General features: G+C 50.2%; 6 non-coding genes across 6 annotated transcripts; 2 read left to right on the plus strand and 4 right to left on the minus strand.

The window, feature by feature from the left end:
• Positions 1-5,039: 5,039 nt before the first annotated feature.
• Positions 5,040-5,112, minus strand: TRNAV-CAC (transfer RNA valine (anticodon CAC)). The gene has a single exon. It is a non-coding gene; the product is annotated as a tRNA-Val (tRNA).
• Positions 5,113-6,266: 1,154 nt separating this feature from the next.
• TRNAE-UUC (transfer RNA glutamic acid (anticodon UUC)) lies at positions 6,267-6,338 on the plus strand. Its single transcript has one exon. It is a non-coding gene; the product is annotated as a tRNA-Glu (tRNA).
• A 1,105-nt stretch (positions 6,339-7,443) lies between these two features.
• TRNAG-CCC (transfer RNA glycine (anticodon CCC)) lies at positions 7,444-7,514 on the minus strand. Its single transcript has one exon. It is a non-coding gene; the product is annotated as a tRNA-Gly (tRNA).
• Positions 7,515-8,575: 1,061 nt separating this feature from the next.
• Positions 8,576-8,649, minus strand: TRNAN-GUU (transfer RNA asparagine (anticodon GUU)). The gene has a single exon. It is a non-coding gene; the product is annotated as a tRNA-Asn (tRNA).
• A 4,177-nt stretch (positions 8,650-12,826) lies between these two features.
• Positions 12,827-12,900, minus strand: TRNAN-GUU (transfer RNA asparagine (anticodon GUU)). Its single transcript has one exon. It is a non-coding gene; the product is annotated as a tRNA-Asn (tRNA).
• Positions 12,901-13,150: 250 nt separating this feature from the next.
• TRNAQ-CUG (transfer RNA glutamine (anticodon CUG)) lies at positions 13,151-13,222 on the plus strand. The gene has a single exon. It is a non-coding gene; the product is annotated as a tRNA-Gln (tRNA).
• The last annotated feature ends 2,891 nt before the right edge of the window (positions 13,223-16,113 follow it).

The following is a 16,113-nucleotide window of genomic DNA, read 5'->3' on the forward strand; positions in this document are numbered from 1 at the left end:
GGAACCAGCCACGTGGAGGAGCATCTAGCCCAGGAAGCCTGGAGGCTCAGGACTATAGCAAGCCCCCACCTGGGAAGAGGCCAGGGAAGAAGAGAAGGGGCCTGGAGAAACCGTGTCCCAGGCTTTTAACCCACTTCCAAAGGGGAGTGGTTAATTAACCTGATTGGCTGGTGGGCACCCAGGTGTGGCCAGGTAGGGGCATGAGGTCACACAGGGGCTTGGTGAAGGTATCAGGTAGGGCGTGAGGTCACACAGGGGCATGGCGAAGCCGTGGTCTTCCAGCTCACAGACCTAATGGATTTTAACCTATATGCCTGCCTACTTCATTCCCCCCTCAGGGACTCCATCCCTTTAATCCTAAGGGGAGTGGATGGACTTTGAATCATCTCTTCTGTAACTGCTTCCTGCTTATTGAGGGGCGTAGCACAGGCCCTGGCCTATCCAGGGTCTGGAAGTCTCTGTCTATCCTATCTAACAAATTTGCTTTGTGAGCTGGAGCAGTCTCAGTCATTGCCAAGGTCTGTGTCCCCTGCATGGTCAGTTACTCCCAGGAGTCGAGTTCTGAAACATAAGTTGTTAATTAGTATAAGCAAAACCAATTGTAGGTGGGTGCCCCTTTAGATGAAAACAACATAGCTTACAGATTCCCAGATAGTGGGTAGTGATAGGCTATCCTTATGTAGATTATACACGCATTTAGCTTGAGTATAGAGAATTGCAATAGAATAAAGCATTAGGTAGCTTTATCGTCAATAACAGTCCCCAGAGATAACTAAGAAAGGCAGGGACAGCATGTTTGCCTTAAGGAGACAAAGGCAAAAGTTTTACTTATCCCTTTTGCTTTGCAGTACTTAAGGCTTCTGGTTGGCTTCTAGGAACAGTCAGTCATGTCATTCACATTCACCTGTGGAGACTTAAGAGGTAGAAGTTTAATGCTAATTTCATGGAGGTAGTCCTGCTCAACAGCACCTGGTAAGGTCCCTGTCATGTACGCTGAAACGGATCTGAAAAGGATCTGAAGAATGGCTTGCTCAGGAATTCCTAATGTTGCAGTTTTTGTCACAAACTCCTTGATTCCTTGGAACACCTTGGCGGCTCCCCTGTCCAGCACAGTGTCTGTTTCAGAGGCTTTTAAGCAAACACAAGGCTTAGAATCCAGATCCTGGAATCCATAGCAACTTTTGTAGCTACCCTTTTCAGTACAAAGTCTGCATCAGGGCCTCTTTAAAGCTATATATGAAAGCTTGGAATCTGAATTTTGGAATTCCAATTCCATAGAGTCCTGTCATCAGCAATTCCCAATACCGGAGCTTTAGTTAGAAACTCCTTAGTTCTCTGGAACAACTTTTGCAGCTACCCTTTTCCGTACGGAGACTGCATCAGGGCATCTTTAAAGCTACACGAGAAAGCTCGGGATCCAAATCTTGGAGTCCCAAGTCCACAGAATTTTGCCATTTTGAGAAATCTCCTCGGCTGTCTTTAAATATCTAACCCTATGTTAAAACATACGAGCTAGGAATTTCACAAGATTTTACATTTGAGGCACCTAATAAACTTTAAAGAAATACCTAAACACACAGGCAATGGAGTTTGACACTTAGACATAACTAGAACTTATGATGCATAATATCACAATAGAACAAAGCAAATCTTTGGGATCAAGTTTTACCATTAATGTTAATACTGTAGTTCTTTTGAGAACAGAGATCCTACATGGGCAGTTAGTACACAGTGACTCCTGTTGTTAATTTAACAATTAACACTCTTACATGTGACGTCAGTGATCACCTGAGGCCCTTGACATGAGCTGCCTAGGCCATGGAAGCCTTCTGAGTTCTGCAAACGCCATCAGTGTTCAGACAGGGCCATACGCAAAGTGGGAGTTCTCTCCTCCCTCCAGAGAAAAGTACATCCTTCTCTGATGGCCACTCTTATCCACTGGGGTCTCACCCAGGGAGATGGGAGAGCTATTTCAAATACCAGTCAGACGACTTCTTCTTCTTCTTCTTCTTCTTCTTCTTCTTCTTCTTCTTCTTCTTCTTCTTCTTCTTCTGTTTTTTTTTTTTACACGAAGCCAGATTGAGTTTAGAATGAACTGAATGAGTTTAGAATAAAATGAGTTGAATGAGTTTAAAATAAAAAGCCGTGGTCCAGACTGGCTTGTCTCCACTCCCTGTATCCTAGTTTTTATGGGAACAATAAATTATTGCACTGCAGTACACATTGTAAATTACTGCACTACGGTACAGCACTTTTAAAAAGAAGTGAGTATTGCGGTATGTTTAATTCTGATAAATGCAGTCAGCATCCAGGTCAAGTTATAGAAGATTACTATGATTCAAGAAAGGTGTGTGGAGCCCCTTTCCAAGCCATTCCTTCCCTCTCTCTCTCTTAGTTAATCACTATTCTGAGTCTTATCACCAGAGCTCACAATTGCCTTTTAAAATTCATGTCAATGATTGTACAAGGGTACTCAAAATATACTGGAAAATGGCAGTCAAAGATAAGTTTCCTTGGCTGTAACTTTTTTTTTTTTTTTTGGAAATCCATTCAGATGAGCAGTCTTCACAAAGTTCACCAAAAAAAATCATATCATGAAAAAAAATGCTTGGATTTAAAATTTTTTTTCACCAAAGCAAATGTTTTAATTTCATTTTCCATGAAGTTTTTGAAGTGCCCTTGTGTACTTTTTTGTACCTGGCTTCCCCCCACCCCTGGGTAATTATGCCCATTATGTTCATGAGATATATCCAAGTTATGTGTATCATTTCTAAAATTTGGTCCCAAAGTTTCCTGAGCTTTTGATGGAAGAACAAGTAGGAAAGTCACTGAACCCCATATGGAATGCTGGACTTCCATGGCTGAAATAAATATCTTCCTAGGGATTTGTTTCTTGAACTCCAAATATTGCTCTGAATTAATTCAAAACTCACTTTTTAGTTAAGTTTTCTGCCAGCACCATGTATTCAAAGCAATGTAATTCGGTTTTCTATTCAGTGTAGATATGCATAGCATCTCTGTACTGTAATATATGTAGCTAGCCCATAATTGTAGGCATCTAACCCCCCCCCCCGCAAGCTTGCAAAATGAGTGAGCAATAGTAAAATGGTTGTGTCCATGCAGGTATCATTATGAGATCAGAGCAATTATTTCTCCTGCTTTCCTTTATATCTTCAGAGATCTTGCTTTGGCTTCCACAGGAAGTGATGAGAAGCCAATGCTTCTTCTTCTGCTATACCATGGTCAGTGAGCATGCAGATAACTCTCTCCATAGTATTTCTTGCCAGATGTTTGCTGGGGCTCTGCCCAGACCATCTGTCCATGTGAGATGCATCACTGGAGCCAAAGGAACCTGCACCCGACAGGCTGACCTGGCCCCTAGCGCTATGGGCTCATAATTCCTTGGTTCTTCTGTTTCTCCCATGCGCAGAAACAGAGCTCTTGACTCCTGCATGCTGAACCTGGGTCCTGGACCAAGGCTTTAGTTCTTTCTTTTAATTTTTGCATCGTGATTTCTCCCACCAGGGGCATCGCTGGGGGTTTCTGAGTGTCATGTTTCAAGTGAACTTCTGGGGTGATCTCTGTTAGGTGGTGATTGACAGAGATGCATTCTCTGTTTGATGGTGTGTGACAGGAAAACTAGTCTGCGAGTGTCTACTGATTGTCCATTATCCTGGAGAGGCTGGCATTTCCTGGCATTTGAGCCTGCAGCAGTGCGGAGCTGTTCACATCTCATCTTGCCAGTGTGTGGTGAAGTTATTATGGGACTATAGCTGTCAAGCAACAGATTTCTTTTTTTTAAGATTTATTTATTTATTTGAAAGGCAGAGTTACAGAGACTGAGAGAGAGAGAGAGAGAGAGAGAGAGAGAGAAATCTTCCATCTGCTGATTTACCCCCCCAAATGACCTCAAGAGCTGGGGCTGTGCCAGGCTGAAGGCCAGGAGCTTCTTCCGAGTCTCCCACGTGGGTGCAGGGGCCCAATCACTTGGGCCATCCTCCACTGGCCACCCAAGCCCTTCCAAGCAGCACCATCTAAGACCAAGGCACTAAAGCTCTCCTGGGAGAGAAGGCAAAGCTCTGGCTGTGGTGAAGACTGCACACCAGTGAAGACAGCACCAAGAACTCCAGGGACAAAGCAGAAGAGAGGGTGGGCAAGGGGTTGGGTGCCACAGGACGCACTCAGCACACGCTGGATTTCCAGTTTTAAACTGTCGGCTGCCTGCACCTTCAGAGGGGGCGTGCAACCCTCACAGTGTCCTGAGGATCCTCTAGGCTAAGGGTGGGTTAATGTAAATATACACTTTCAACCGGGGTGCCTGAGGAATATTGACAGTATCAGCTTGGTTTGAGATCCAGATGCAGATTTAAATTCAGGTTCTCTCCACCAATCAGTGGGTTCTGCCGCTGTGCTCCCATAGGATGGGAAGACAAGCAGGCCCCTCCTCAGCTCCCCTCTGGAGCTCACAAACCAGAAAGCACTGGTTCAGTGTCAGCTTAGGCAGAGGACTGAGACCTATGGAGAAGATTCACTGTAAGAAACCTGAAGAGCCTACACTGTGGTGTGCGGCGCTGGCTTCCCCATCGGCTCCGGTTTTTGTCCCAGCTGCTTCCCTGGATAGTAGTGGAGGATGGCCAAGTCCTTGGGCCCCTGCACCCACCTGGGGATTTGGAAAAAGCTCCTGGCACCTGGCTGTGCATTGTCTCAGCTTCAGCTGTTGAGGCCATTTGGGGAGTGAACCAGCAGAAGGAAGACGTCTCTCTGTGTCTCCATCTTTCTCTAACCCTGTATTTCAAATAAATAAACAAAGAAATATTTAAAAGAAAAGAAGAGAAATATGTAGAGAGAGAAAGTGAGAAAGAAAGGAAAGAAAACCTGAAAGCATTTCCCTCTTGTAAACCTGGCCGGAGCGGGGTGACAATGGCCAGCACGGGAGAAGAGAAACGAGGTCTGGTTGATGTGAGCTGCGTGGACACGTGGACACGGCCGCTTCTCCTCCTCACTCTGCTCTTATTCTCCTGGCTTCAGGAAAAGAGTTCTGTTTCCGCCCGGTTTCGAACCGGGGACCTTTCGCGTGTGAGACGAACGTGATAACCACTACACTACGGAAACCAACCGCGGTAGCACCTGCTAAAATATTTCCCCGAAAGCCATGCAGATGAAGCCTGTGCCCTGGTATCTTCATGAGACAATGTGGTGCCTTTCTCGTCCCCTTCCCGCCGCCTTCGGTCACTTCCCCATCCACACAGGATAACAAAGCCCGCGTTTCCACGAACACGTTACGGTCCTGCGGAACAAAGGGGCCAGTGTCCGTTCTCCTGCGGGAGCAGCACGGGCGCCAGCCTCTGGGGATCCCGCACTCCCTGCGGCCCCGCACGCCTGCGCCACGCTGCGTCCCCGCACGTCCCCGAAGGAGCCGCTGGAGCTCCTCCTCCGGATGCCCCGGGAGCTGCCGGGTACCCGCCACAGTGCCTGCGCCCGGAGCAGGCCTGGCAGAGGCTGAAGCGGAGGACAGAGCCGACGAAGGCGCGCAAGGACAGCCCAGTGCCACTCCCAGGGGGCGCGAGGGACATGGGTCTGCTCGCCTTGGTCCGCGCCGCTTGCTTGAACTCCGTCACCAGGAGGAAGGAGCGGGTGACAGCAAGGCCCGTCCTCGAGCCACAGGAACACACGCGCTCCTGGCGGGTTAGATGTGGAATCGAGGAACGCCCCTGCGCCAGAGCCCTCGTGTTTGGGATTGTTCTGAGCGTGGGGAGGATGGGGACCGAGCTCCAGCTGAGATGGAAACACTCAGGGGCGGCAGGGTTTGGGGGACGGGCTCGTGGTGGTCTTTGTGGATCTCAAGGCCTTGCTTGGGAGAGATTCCCTCGGGCGTCTGTGTCCCTGCTTTGTGTGCGTTGTCGTCGGAGCTCGTAGCGGCTCAACTCAGCTCCCTGTACCCGGGGCGCCTTCGGGTCTTCCTCCCGCCGGCCACCCCCGGGTGCCCTGGCGCCTGTACACACCTCCCCGGAGACCCGCTGTCTGCTCCGCAAGGCTGCGTGGTTTCTGAGCTCAGCCGGGACGCCAGGCTGCCTGCGGGAAGGGGCTCCCGGTGCGTCCGGTGCGGTTCGCCCTTTGGCGGGAATCTGCAGGGGGCGGCCTCCCAGGGCTTCCCTGAAGGCGGGACGAGGCGCAGGTGTGGTAACATGGATTAGTTCTTCTCCGACGCGCGTGTCCAACGCAGCCGCTGCTGCTATGGAAACAGACCAGACAGTGCTTGCTGTGTGTCCCTGGTGGTCTAGTGGCTAGGATTCGGCGCTTTCACCGCCGCGGCCCGGGTTCGATTCCCGGTCAGGGAAGGGTCGTTTTATGCTCCCATGCTCTTCCCAACTCTCCCTCTGGGCCTGTTGTTGTCATCTCCATTTCCCACCTGGCGCCTGTCACTTGACAAGTCCCACAAGCAACATACCCCACGCTACACAACTAGGTATGTGGCTTAAACTCCATCACTATAGTGCAGTAAAGAGTGAGCTTTGGAAAGTCAGCAGGAAAATTTAACAGGAATATGTCAAGATCAGGCTGACGCCCAGCATGGAAACTGTGGGGCTCTGCCTTATGTTTGTCGCTGATGGACGTCAGCATTCACTGAACCAGCACATGGAGATCACCATCTGCAGCACACTCTCATCCAAGGCCCCTCCCCCACCAAGGTGTGGGGGAAGTGTCTTCCTGGTGCTTACCTGAATCAGCCTGCTAGCCTAGAGGTCTGGTAAGCCTGGGGCTTCCTGTGTTTCAAAGATGTCCAGCTTTATGTTGGATTGCCAAAGACAAGTCAGTGGAAGGAAAAGTTCATCTTCAGAAAAAGAAATTCAAACAAGAATCAAGTTTTTGAAAATGCCTAGTGCAATCTGGGCACATGGTCTCAGTCTGTGGGCTGCACTGAAACCTTTAGGATGGAAATCGGGGCTCTTCTGAAGGACTTTCAACATCAGGAGTGAAGAGCAGCCTCTCAAGACGCTTTGCAAAGATTCTGTGACTGTTCCCTTGGGTTGTCTAGCAGTAAACCTGTGTGACCCTGCTCTCCGACAGACCCTACAGACCTGCCTCCTACATCACAATTTCTTGCCTGACCTATGTCAGTTGTCAGAGTGGGGGACCCAATGCAGTTTTCTGTGCAATCCCAGGGACTTAGTGACATTTGATTCTGGAATGATTGATGCCCCTGGACCGTCCAGGAGCCTAGGTGGTAGTGGCAGTGGCTCCAAGAACCAACATTCCAAACTGCAAAAACTCTCCTACGCTCTTATTGAGTGTAGTAACTTTGAGATCCCACTAAGATTGTGCTGCTGCTTCATGGGCTCTTGTCCTCAGTTCAGGATCGCCTAGACAAGGGTCCTAGCACCAGCCTATTCAGTACAATTTTGCAGAGAAGTGTAAAGATCCCAAAAATGCGAAAGACATACCTACATTGGCCAGGAATCGAACCCGGGTCTCCCGCGTGGGAGGCGAGAATTCTACCACTGAACCACCAATGCACCTACCAGTGCTGCATTCAAAGTGGTCACTCCTGAGAGTATCCCCAAAAACAGCCATTGTTGCAAAAGAGGTTTATTGTACTGTTGAGTCAAAGCTAACAAACGCACCCACACAGAAGTATTTTAATAGAAGACTTTCACAAAACTATCAATATCAAAATGTCTAACTTTACCTGAAGCAACTCAAAAAAGGTTCTTTCCAACTCTATGACAGATCTCCACAGTGAAACATCAGAAATTCATTCAGGTTGCTTGTTTCTACTGCTGTCTCCAATGGCCAACCTCAAAGTGTTGCCTTAGTGGTTCTTAGAAGGTGACCTAACTGGTAAGGGTAGGTAAGTAAAGTTCTGATCAGAGGAGGAAGTAGCAGCAGCAGACGCAAAAGAAAGGAAACCAAAGGACAGAATCAACATAGAGAAATGAAGAAGACAATTTTGAGAGAGAGACAGAGAGAAAGGTCTTCCTCTGCCGTTGGTTCACCCTCCGGTGGCCGCTGAAGCCGGCCCACGGCGCTGATCCAATGGCAGGAGCCAGGTACTTCTCCTGGTCTCCCATGGGGTAGAGGGCCCAAGCACTTGGGCCATCCTCCACTGCAGTCCCTGGCCATAGCAGAGAGCTGGCCTGGAAGAGGGGCAACCGGGACAGAATCCGGTGCCCCAACCAGGACTAGAACCCGGAGGATTAGCCTAGTGAGGCGCGGTGCAGGCCCCATCCTGCATTCTTTTGCAGGTTCGCATAGCCTCACCCAGTTCCTTGAATCCCCTTTGCTTGCTGTTCACTACTCCCACCCCCAGCCCCAGTCTTTCTTCAAGGTCCGGCCCCTGGCAGTCGGGGCCTTCTGCCACGTGGTCCATCCTGTATATGCAGGCAGCTGGTCGACCAAGCGACCTCTGGGATTTCTTTTCTCTGAACAAATTGGGTCTGGCTGCCTCCTCTCACTTCTGTGCCTCTTTCCCTAACATTTGGTGCCTAGTTGGCGATGCAGGGGAAGGGGGCCTCTGATGGTGTCAGAAATGAGGGTATTTGACTGATTTAGCAGGTGGGTTAAAAGTGAAGGCAGCCGTCCCTGGGTGGGCTGGAACCACCAACCTTCCGGTTAACAGCCGAACGCGCTAACCGATTGCGCCACAGAGACTACAGATTCAGAAGTACAGGGATTGCCCCTTCCCCGGCCCGCGTGTCCCGGGCTGCCGCCGGCCTTGCAGAGCGACGCTATGCGCTCCAGCGCCCAGGACTCCACCAAGAGGCGAGCGGGAGCCGCGCGGTGCGTTGGGAGGTCGGGCAGCCGCAGGGACAGCTGCACGGCCTTCACCCCACCGCCTCAGGAGTCAGTAGTCTTTCAGAAAGAAATGAGCAAAATACTTTTTTTTCAAACTGCTGAAAAAAAATGTGCTAAAAGATGAAGCAAGGATGATTCATGTTGGTCTTTGATAAAATACAAATTTACTGTATTCAAATTATAACATCCTATCTCCTCATTGTACTAGACTCTGACTGAGAAGAAAAACAAAACACAAAAATATCTTCAGCTTAGTGGAAATATTTAAAAGTCTCAAACTATCTTCAGCCTGTCCCTTGTGCACCAGATACAGCATTTCCTGAACTCCTACTGTTGCAAGCCCACCTCAGTATCCAGCTCTGCATGAGATCCATTAGGTAGAGGCCTCCATCACCTAGGCTTTCTTTTGCTCTCTCAGGCCCATGGTTTGTTTTTGTTCCCAAAGTCCCTAATGAGGGGGAGAATTGTCAGCTTACTGGAGTCATTTTGCCTGATGGCTCAGAGAGCTGGAAGTCCCTGGGGGTTTCTGCCAATCCTACAGCACCCAGGAACCCTGTGCAGAGCATTTACCTATGATTGACAGGTTCAGGTATCTGAAAGCCCAGCTAGTTGATTTTGTAGTGAATAAGGTTTGGGGAAAAGGGAACGCAGGGGCCACCTTTTAAAGATCTACATAGAAATGGATAAATCCTTGCCACAGAAGGTCCAATTATGACAGAGAGTGACACATGTGAGACTGTGCAGAGGAAGACTAAAGATGTTCTGCTTGCATGGGCAAGACACCCATCATGGGAGAGACAAGGAATCAGAGAAGGGTGGGAATTAGACCAGGTGTATGCAGTAGCTTCTAATCATGCTATCATGTTGTAATCACGTGGTGAGCCTATAACTACCATGAATGGCTGGTTTCTGTTCCTAGCAATCTCAGTTTGAAGTGGCTTCAGGTGGGTTTGGAGCATTAGTAGTTTTCAAAGTACCCAGGGGCTTCTAGCCTTTGGCTAGAGATGACAAGGAATGTGAATGTGCTCAGGTCACCAGCCTAGAAGTATCCCAAGCGAGAACCTTCTTCATAGAAGAGTCGTAACAAGAGACATTGATAGAATTCTTCCTCTTTCAATGATCATATTTGCACAGCAGGGGGAAAAATGAAGAGAAAAAGATAGAGCAACTTTCTCCTAGACCTCTGTCCTCAAAATGTAGTGAGAAGCACACAATTCTCTGTGACCTGTAGCATGGACAGTAAACTGAGTAAAAACGCAGGGGCTGGTGTTGTGGGCCCACATCTCATATGAAGGCAGCTTTGAGCATGGACAACTGCCCTTCTAGTCCAGCTACCAGCTGATATGCCTGGGAAGGCAGTGGAAGATGGCCAGTTACTTGGGCCCCTGCACCCACATGGCCAACCCAGAGGAAACTCCTGGCTCCTGGCTTCAGACTGGACCAGCTCAGGCCTTTGTGGCCATTTGGGGAGTGAGCCAGGTCATGGAACAACTCTCTCACGGTCTCTCCCTCCTCCACCCCACCCCTGTAGCTCTACCTCAGAAATAAAATAAGCAAATCTTAAAAAAAAATCAAAGAAACAAGAACCTTTGCTAGAAGCAACCAGCCCCTATTATTTCAGTACAATCTCAGTAGTAAGTGCTTACAGTCTTGATTTCACAACGCAAGCCTGGAGCAGGACAACAACTTGAAAATCTTTGTCTTCAATGAGTCTTTTCAAGAAGAAACTATACAGAGAGTTTGTAGGTCTTCTTCTCCCAAAGAGAACCCAACAGCAAGAAAAGCAAACCTTTAGGGAATAGCTTCTGGGTTTGCATTTGCCTTCCCTGCAACAGATGGAACACATCAAAAAGCAAACCCAAAATCCTTCCCTAAGAAGACTGGTTGACAAGAAACACCTAAGGAATGAGAAATGAGCATTTTTTCACTTTTCATTAAAGAATTTTTGGTTATTTCCTGAAGATATCCCTGGAATGCCCTAAGGAGAAATAACTGCAGAATGTTGCTTACCCTGGGCACAGGGCATCAGCCAAGATATATGCCTTGCTCTTTAGTTGGCAATTTCCCTTTTTCTGTTGGAGCTCCAACATGTGCTGAGTGTGTCCTGTGGCTCCCAACCCCTTGCCCACACTCTCTTCTACTTTGTCCCTGGAGTTCTTGGCGCTGTCTTCACTGGTGTGCTGTCTTCACCACAGCCAGAGCTTTGCCTTCTCTCCCAGGAGAGCTTTCGAGCCCTGGTCTTAGATGGTGCTGCTTGGAAGGGCTTGGGTGGCCAGTGGAGGATGGCCCAAGTGATTGGGCCCCTGCACCCATGTGGAAGACCTGGAAGAAGCCTCTGGTTTCAGCCTGGCACAGCCCCAGCTCTTGAGGTCATTTGGGGGGGTAAATCAGCAGATGGAAGATTTTTCTCTCTCTCCCTCTCTCTGTCTCTGTAACTCTGCCTTTCAAATAAATAAATAAATCTTAAGAAAAAAAAAAAAGCTGTTACATGAAAGCTATAGGCCCATAATAATTTCACCACACACTGGAAAGTGGAGAGGTGAACAGCTTCTCAGTTCTGCAGGCTCAAATGCCAGGAAATGCCAGCCTCTCCAGGATAATGGACAATCAGTAGACACTCGCAGACTAGTTTTCCTGACATGCGCCATCAAACAGAGAATGCATCTCTGTCAATCACCACCTAACAGAGATCACCCCAGAAGTTCACTTGAAACATGACACTCAGAAACCCCCTGCGATGCCCCTGGTGGGAGAAATCATGATGCAAAAATTAAAAGAAAGAACAAAAGCCTTGGTCCAGGACCCAGGTTCAGCATGCAGGAGTCAAGAGCTCTGTTTCTGCGCATGGGAGAAACAGAAGAACCAAGGAATTATGAGCCCATAGCGCTAGGGGCCAGGTCAGCCTGTCGGGTGCAGGTTCCTTTGGCTCCAGTGATGCATCTCACATGAACAGATGGTCTGGGCAGAGCCCCAGCAAACATCTGGCAAGAAATACTATGGAGAGAGTTATCTGCATGCTCACTGACCACGGTATAGCAGGAGAAGACACACAGGCTTCTCATCACTTCCTGTGGAAGCCAAAGCAAGATCTCTGAAGATATAAAGGAAAGCAGGAGAACAGGTGTCTGACACCATGAGGATTCCCCTCTGGAATAGTGGCTTGGCTGAAAGCCATAAAAGAGGTCATCTGGCAGGGTTCTTTGGATGCATGTAACCAGGTCATCACAGACAACAGTTGCAGTTATTGGAAGTCTGCAAGCTAGCTTACAAGTTTAGCTGTCAACACCCACAGCTGAGCAGCTGTGGGGAGTGCCCACCAAATCCTCCTGTTGCACCAAGCTCTTAGTCAAGCAGGGGGGCCCACTCCCCTTGTTGGAGGTTCAAGATCCCTGAATAGTAAGCTTGTGCCTACAAGTAAGTGAAGAGAGGGACACTAATGGAGTTCATAAACCACCTGGAATATGACTTGGTGCCTTTCTAGAAAAAGAGCAGTTTCCAAGTTGGCTGATATTCGAAGCCATGTATAACAGCCATAAGGAAGCAGTTGCACAGGCAACGCTACACTGTGGACACAGCTGCACAGGGGCTAAAATGTGCATGATACATCTTCCTAGTGCACAATACAACGACCTCTGTGGTGCTCTCATGAAGCCAACCAGGCTTCAGAAGATTTTGAAAGTACTTGCACAGAGTACAGAAACTTCTTTTTACAAATTATTATTTATAATGGTGAGAACGCTGTTGATAAAGCAAGCACAACTGAGGCACACGCTTGGGGACCAAACACTGCTGTGGGTGTTGTATCACAGATGTCAAATGCAAGTCCCCCAACGGACCTCACCGGCGCCAGCCCATTTGGCCCGAGGACTGGTTTCCTCCTCAGTGTGTGTTTCAGGCCTCCTGGGCTCCCAGCAGGTGGTCTGGGAGAGTGGAATGACGTGGGGAGGTGGCTTTTGTGGGGACAGCAGACAAGTAAAGACGAGAGACAAGAATGTGCTCCGCGGGCAGCACCTGGTAAAAATGCAACAGCAGCCGTCCCTGGGTGGGCTCGAACCACCAACCTTTCGGTTAACAGCCGAACGCGCTAACCGATTGCGCCACAGAGACCCAACTCTGAGAACACAGGGACCGATCCTTCCCCGGGTCAACTTCCGGCTTTGAAGGGAGACGTTTCGGGCTTTAGAGCCCGGCCACCGCCGAGAGGCGAGCGGGAGCCGCGGTATGCGCCACGCTGGCAACCGGTACTTAGGGTGGTCGGGCAGCTGCGGGCCAGCTGCGTGGTCTTTTTAGCCTCAGGAGCCCGCGCCTGGCAGTCAACGCGGTCCGCCTGCAGCCGTTTCCCGTGTGTTGTAAGCCTGGTTCCATGGTGTAATGGTGAGCACTCTGGACTCTGAATCCAGCGATCCGAGTTCAAATCTCGGTGGGACCTTTTCTTTTAACTTACTAAAATGCCATTTTGATCATTTAAATGGGATTTATTACCGCTCCCGAGGTCCTTCCGCCTTGTAAGGGACAAGAAGGCAGCTCTGCAGGGAACAGACTGCTCTGGCCCTCGATGCCTCCAGTCCCCGGCCGCCTCTGGAACCTCATACGTTCATCCAGCTCTAGGGCACTCTCTGGAGTCCGCGTTCCAGAAATGGGTTCTTTACAACGGCCAGGTCCCCAGGAAAATGACCGAGCCTGGGGGATCGCAGTCCTCGGCGAGGCTGGGGCTCCTGCCCTCGCCATGCACGAAGGGGCGGAGGCACACAGGGCGCCCTTGGTCCTGCTGGGGCTGAAACCTGAGCCCGTGGGGAAATCACCCACCGCTATCAGGGACAGGTGGGAAACGCCGGTGTCTGGACCGCGGATTTGGATCCCGGCAAAGTCTGGGTGGGACCTACTCGAGTGGGTAAAAAAGACTCTTATCCAGGACACCCAGGATTTCTGGGCGGGAGGAGCAGGGGAGAGGCCGTCTACAGGTCCCAGGAGAGAGCTCCCGGCCTGGCACTAGGCTCCGCCCAGCGGGCTTTGCAAAAACCACCGTACATCAGTCAATGAAGGACTCTTTGCAAGAAAAGGCATATTTCATTAAAAGAAGAAAAACATCCTTGTGCTATAATGTTTGTTAAAATTCCTTTCAGAGAAAGTGCAAGTGAGTCCCAGAACGGAGAGATGTTTGTGTAGAGGAGAGTAGCCCACAATATTTACCCTGCGTAGGATTTGAAAAGTACATAACCTGCTTTGCACGGAGGATTTGCACACTGCAACTTAGTAACCACCTGCTCTTCCACTTATCAAAGCCGGGGGAGAGTGCCAACGCAGTGCCCCACGACCAAAAATTCTGCAGCCGACAAATCGCACAGCCTCATACGCCCCGAACTCTTCACACGCGCTCACTTTGCGCCCCTCACGCCCCTGGGTGCCCTTCGACCTGAAGCACGCACAGCGCACGTATGTGCCGCCAGCGGTGCCGCGCTTTCTCCCACAGCACTGGAAAGCGGTCGTGAATCTGCAGCAGGTCCCGGCCCAGCAGCCCCTGCTTGCTCTATCTACGTAGCTCAGACCCTTACGCGACGTCACGGGAGGCGCCCCACCCTCCCCGCGCACAGCAGCTGCTCCACCAGCAGACCCTAGGCGAGCTCAGAGTGACAGCTGTGCCCGCCCCGTCCCTCCAAACCCCACCCCTGCGGGCGCCCCGGCCCAGGCCTCGGCCCTGGTCTGTCCGGACTGCGCCCATTCTTACACTGCGTCAGGCTTAGGAGTTTTGTCCGAGTGCCGAGCACCCTTTTCGAATTCATCGCTCTCGATACACGCAACATTTAGGGTCATCCAAGAGTATCTTTATACGGGAACTAAGCAAGACCACCTTCAGCACAGTGCACTCACGTGTGCGTAGCTCATTATTTACGTGGCTTTCTTCTGCCCAGGCTCTGGCTCTGCTCTGATACAGCTTCCTCATGGAAGTACTCCCAGCACAATTTCTGGCGCAACGGCTAAAAGCAGTGCCCTGGACCCCTACTACGACCTGCGGGCCAAGCTGGAGAGGAGCCAGCAGAACGTCTAAGACCTGAGAGAAAAATTCCTCACTGCCAGAGCTACTGTTTACTTCCTGCAGAGGCACGGAAGGTCTGCAGAGTTGGGGGCCCAGACTGAGAAGTGGACACTCTCCACTGTATCTTCCCTCTCCGTCGTCACAGTGAACTCCCTGACTGTGCTCTCATGGAAGACCCAGGTGGAGCCTCAGTCTTCAACCTGTGCCCAGACCTGGCTGTTGTAGGCATTTGGAATCTGACTCACAGTATAGCAGATCTCTCTTTAAAAATAAAAGAGGAGCATAGCGGGTAAAGCCACTGCCTAGGGGGCCTGCGCCATGGCTCACATGGTTAATCCTCTCCCTGCGGCGCCGAATCCCATGTGGGTGCCAGGTTCTAGACCCGGTTGCACATCTTCCAGTCCAGCTCTCTGCTGTGGCCCGGGAAGGCAGTAAAAGATGGCCCAAGTGCTTGGGCCCCTGCACCCGTGTGGGACACTAGGAGGAAGCACCTGGCTCCTGGCTTCAGATCGGCGCAGATTTGGGGGGTGAACCAACAAAAGGATGACCTTTCTCCCTTTCTCTTTCTCTCTCTCTCTCACTGTCTAACTCTATCTACAAATTAAAAAAAAAAAGCCACTGCCTGCAGTGCTGGCATCTCATATGGGTGCTGGTTTGAGTCCTGGCTGTTCTACTTCTGATCCAGCTCTCTGCCTGGCCTGGGAAAGCAACAGAAGAAGGCTCAAGTCCTTGGGCCCCTGCACCCATGTGGGAGACCCAGAAGAAGCTCTAAGCTCCACAAAAAGTGAAAGATTTTACATCCCCTGATTCCCTCCCCAAGTGGCTAAAACTGACAGGGCTGGACAGGCCAAAGTGTCTCCACTTTGGTGGCTGGGTTCCAAGTACCTGAGGTATCTTCCACTGCCTTCCCGGTAGCTCACTAGTAGGAGTTGGATGCAAAGTGCGGCAGCCACAACTTGAATCAGCGCTCCCATAGAGGCTGGTGGCCTCAAAGACAGACGTGTAACCTGATGTCCAAAAATGCAGCTCCCAAGAAAGTTTTTTAAATCTTCAAACTATTCGGGGATTACTGAAACTCCACACAGGAGAACCATCAGTCCTACAGTCCTTGGTGTCCTCCCAAACAAGGAAATCACTGCTGCAATTCCCAGGTCAACGTTTCATTGAAGAAGCCCCAGGGCTTGCTGCTTGCAGTGGCCCGTGACTTAGATGAGGCCTAGGAGATGTGAACCCTGGCATTGCCTCATTCAAATCCAGTCCTCTCGTCACGTTGCTCTACCTTCCAT

Source organism: Oryctolagus cuniculus, chromosome 7, assembly GCF_964237555.1.
Source record: "Oryctolagus cuniculus chromosome 7, mOryCun1.1, whole genome shotgun sequence".
Classification (NCBI taxonomy): domain Eukaryota; kingdom Metazoa; phylum Chordata; class Mammalia; order Lagomorpha; family Leporidae; genus Oryctolagus; species Oryctolagus cuniculus.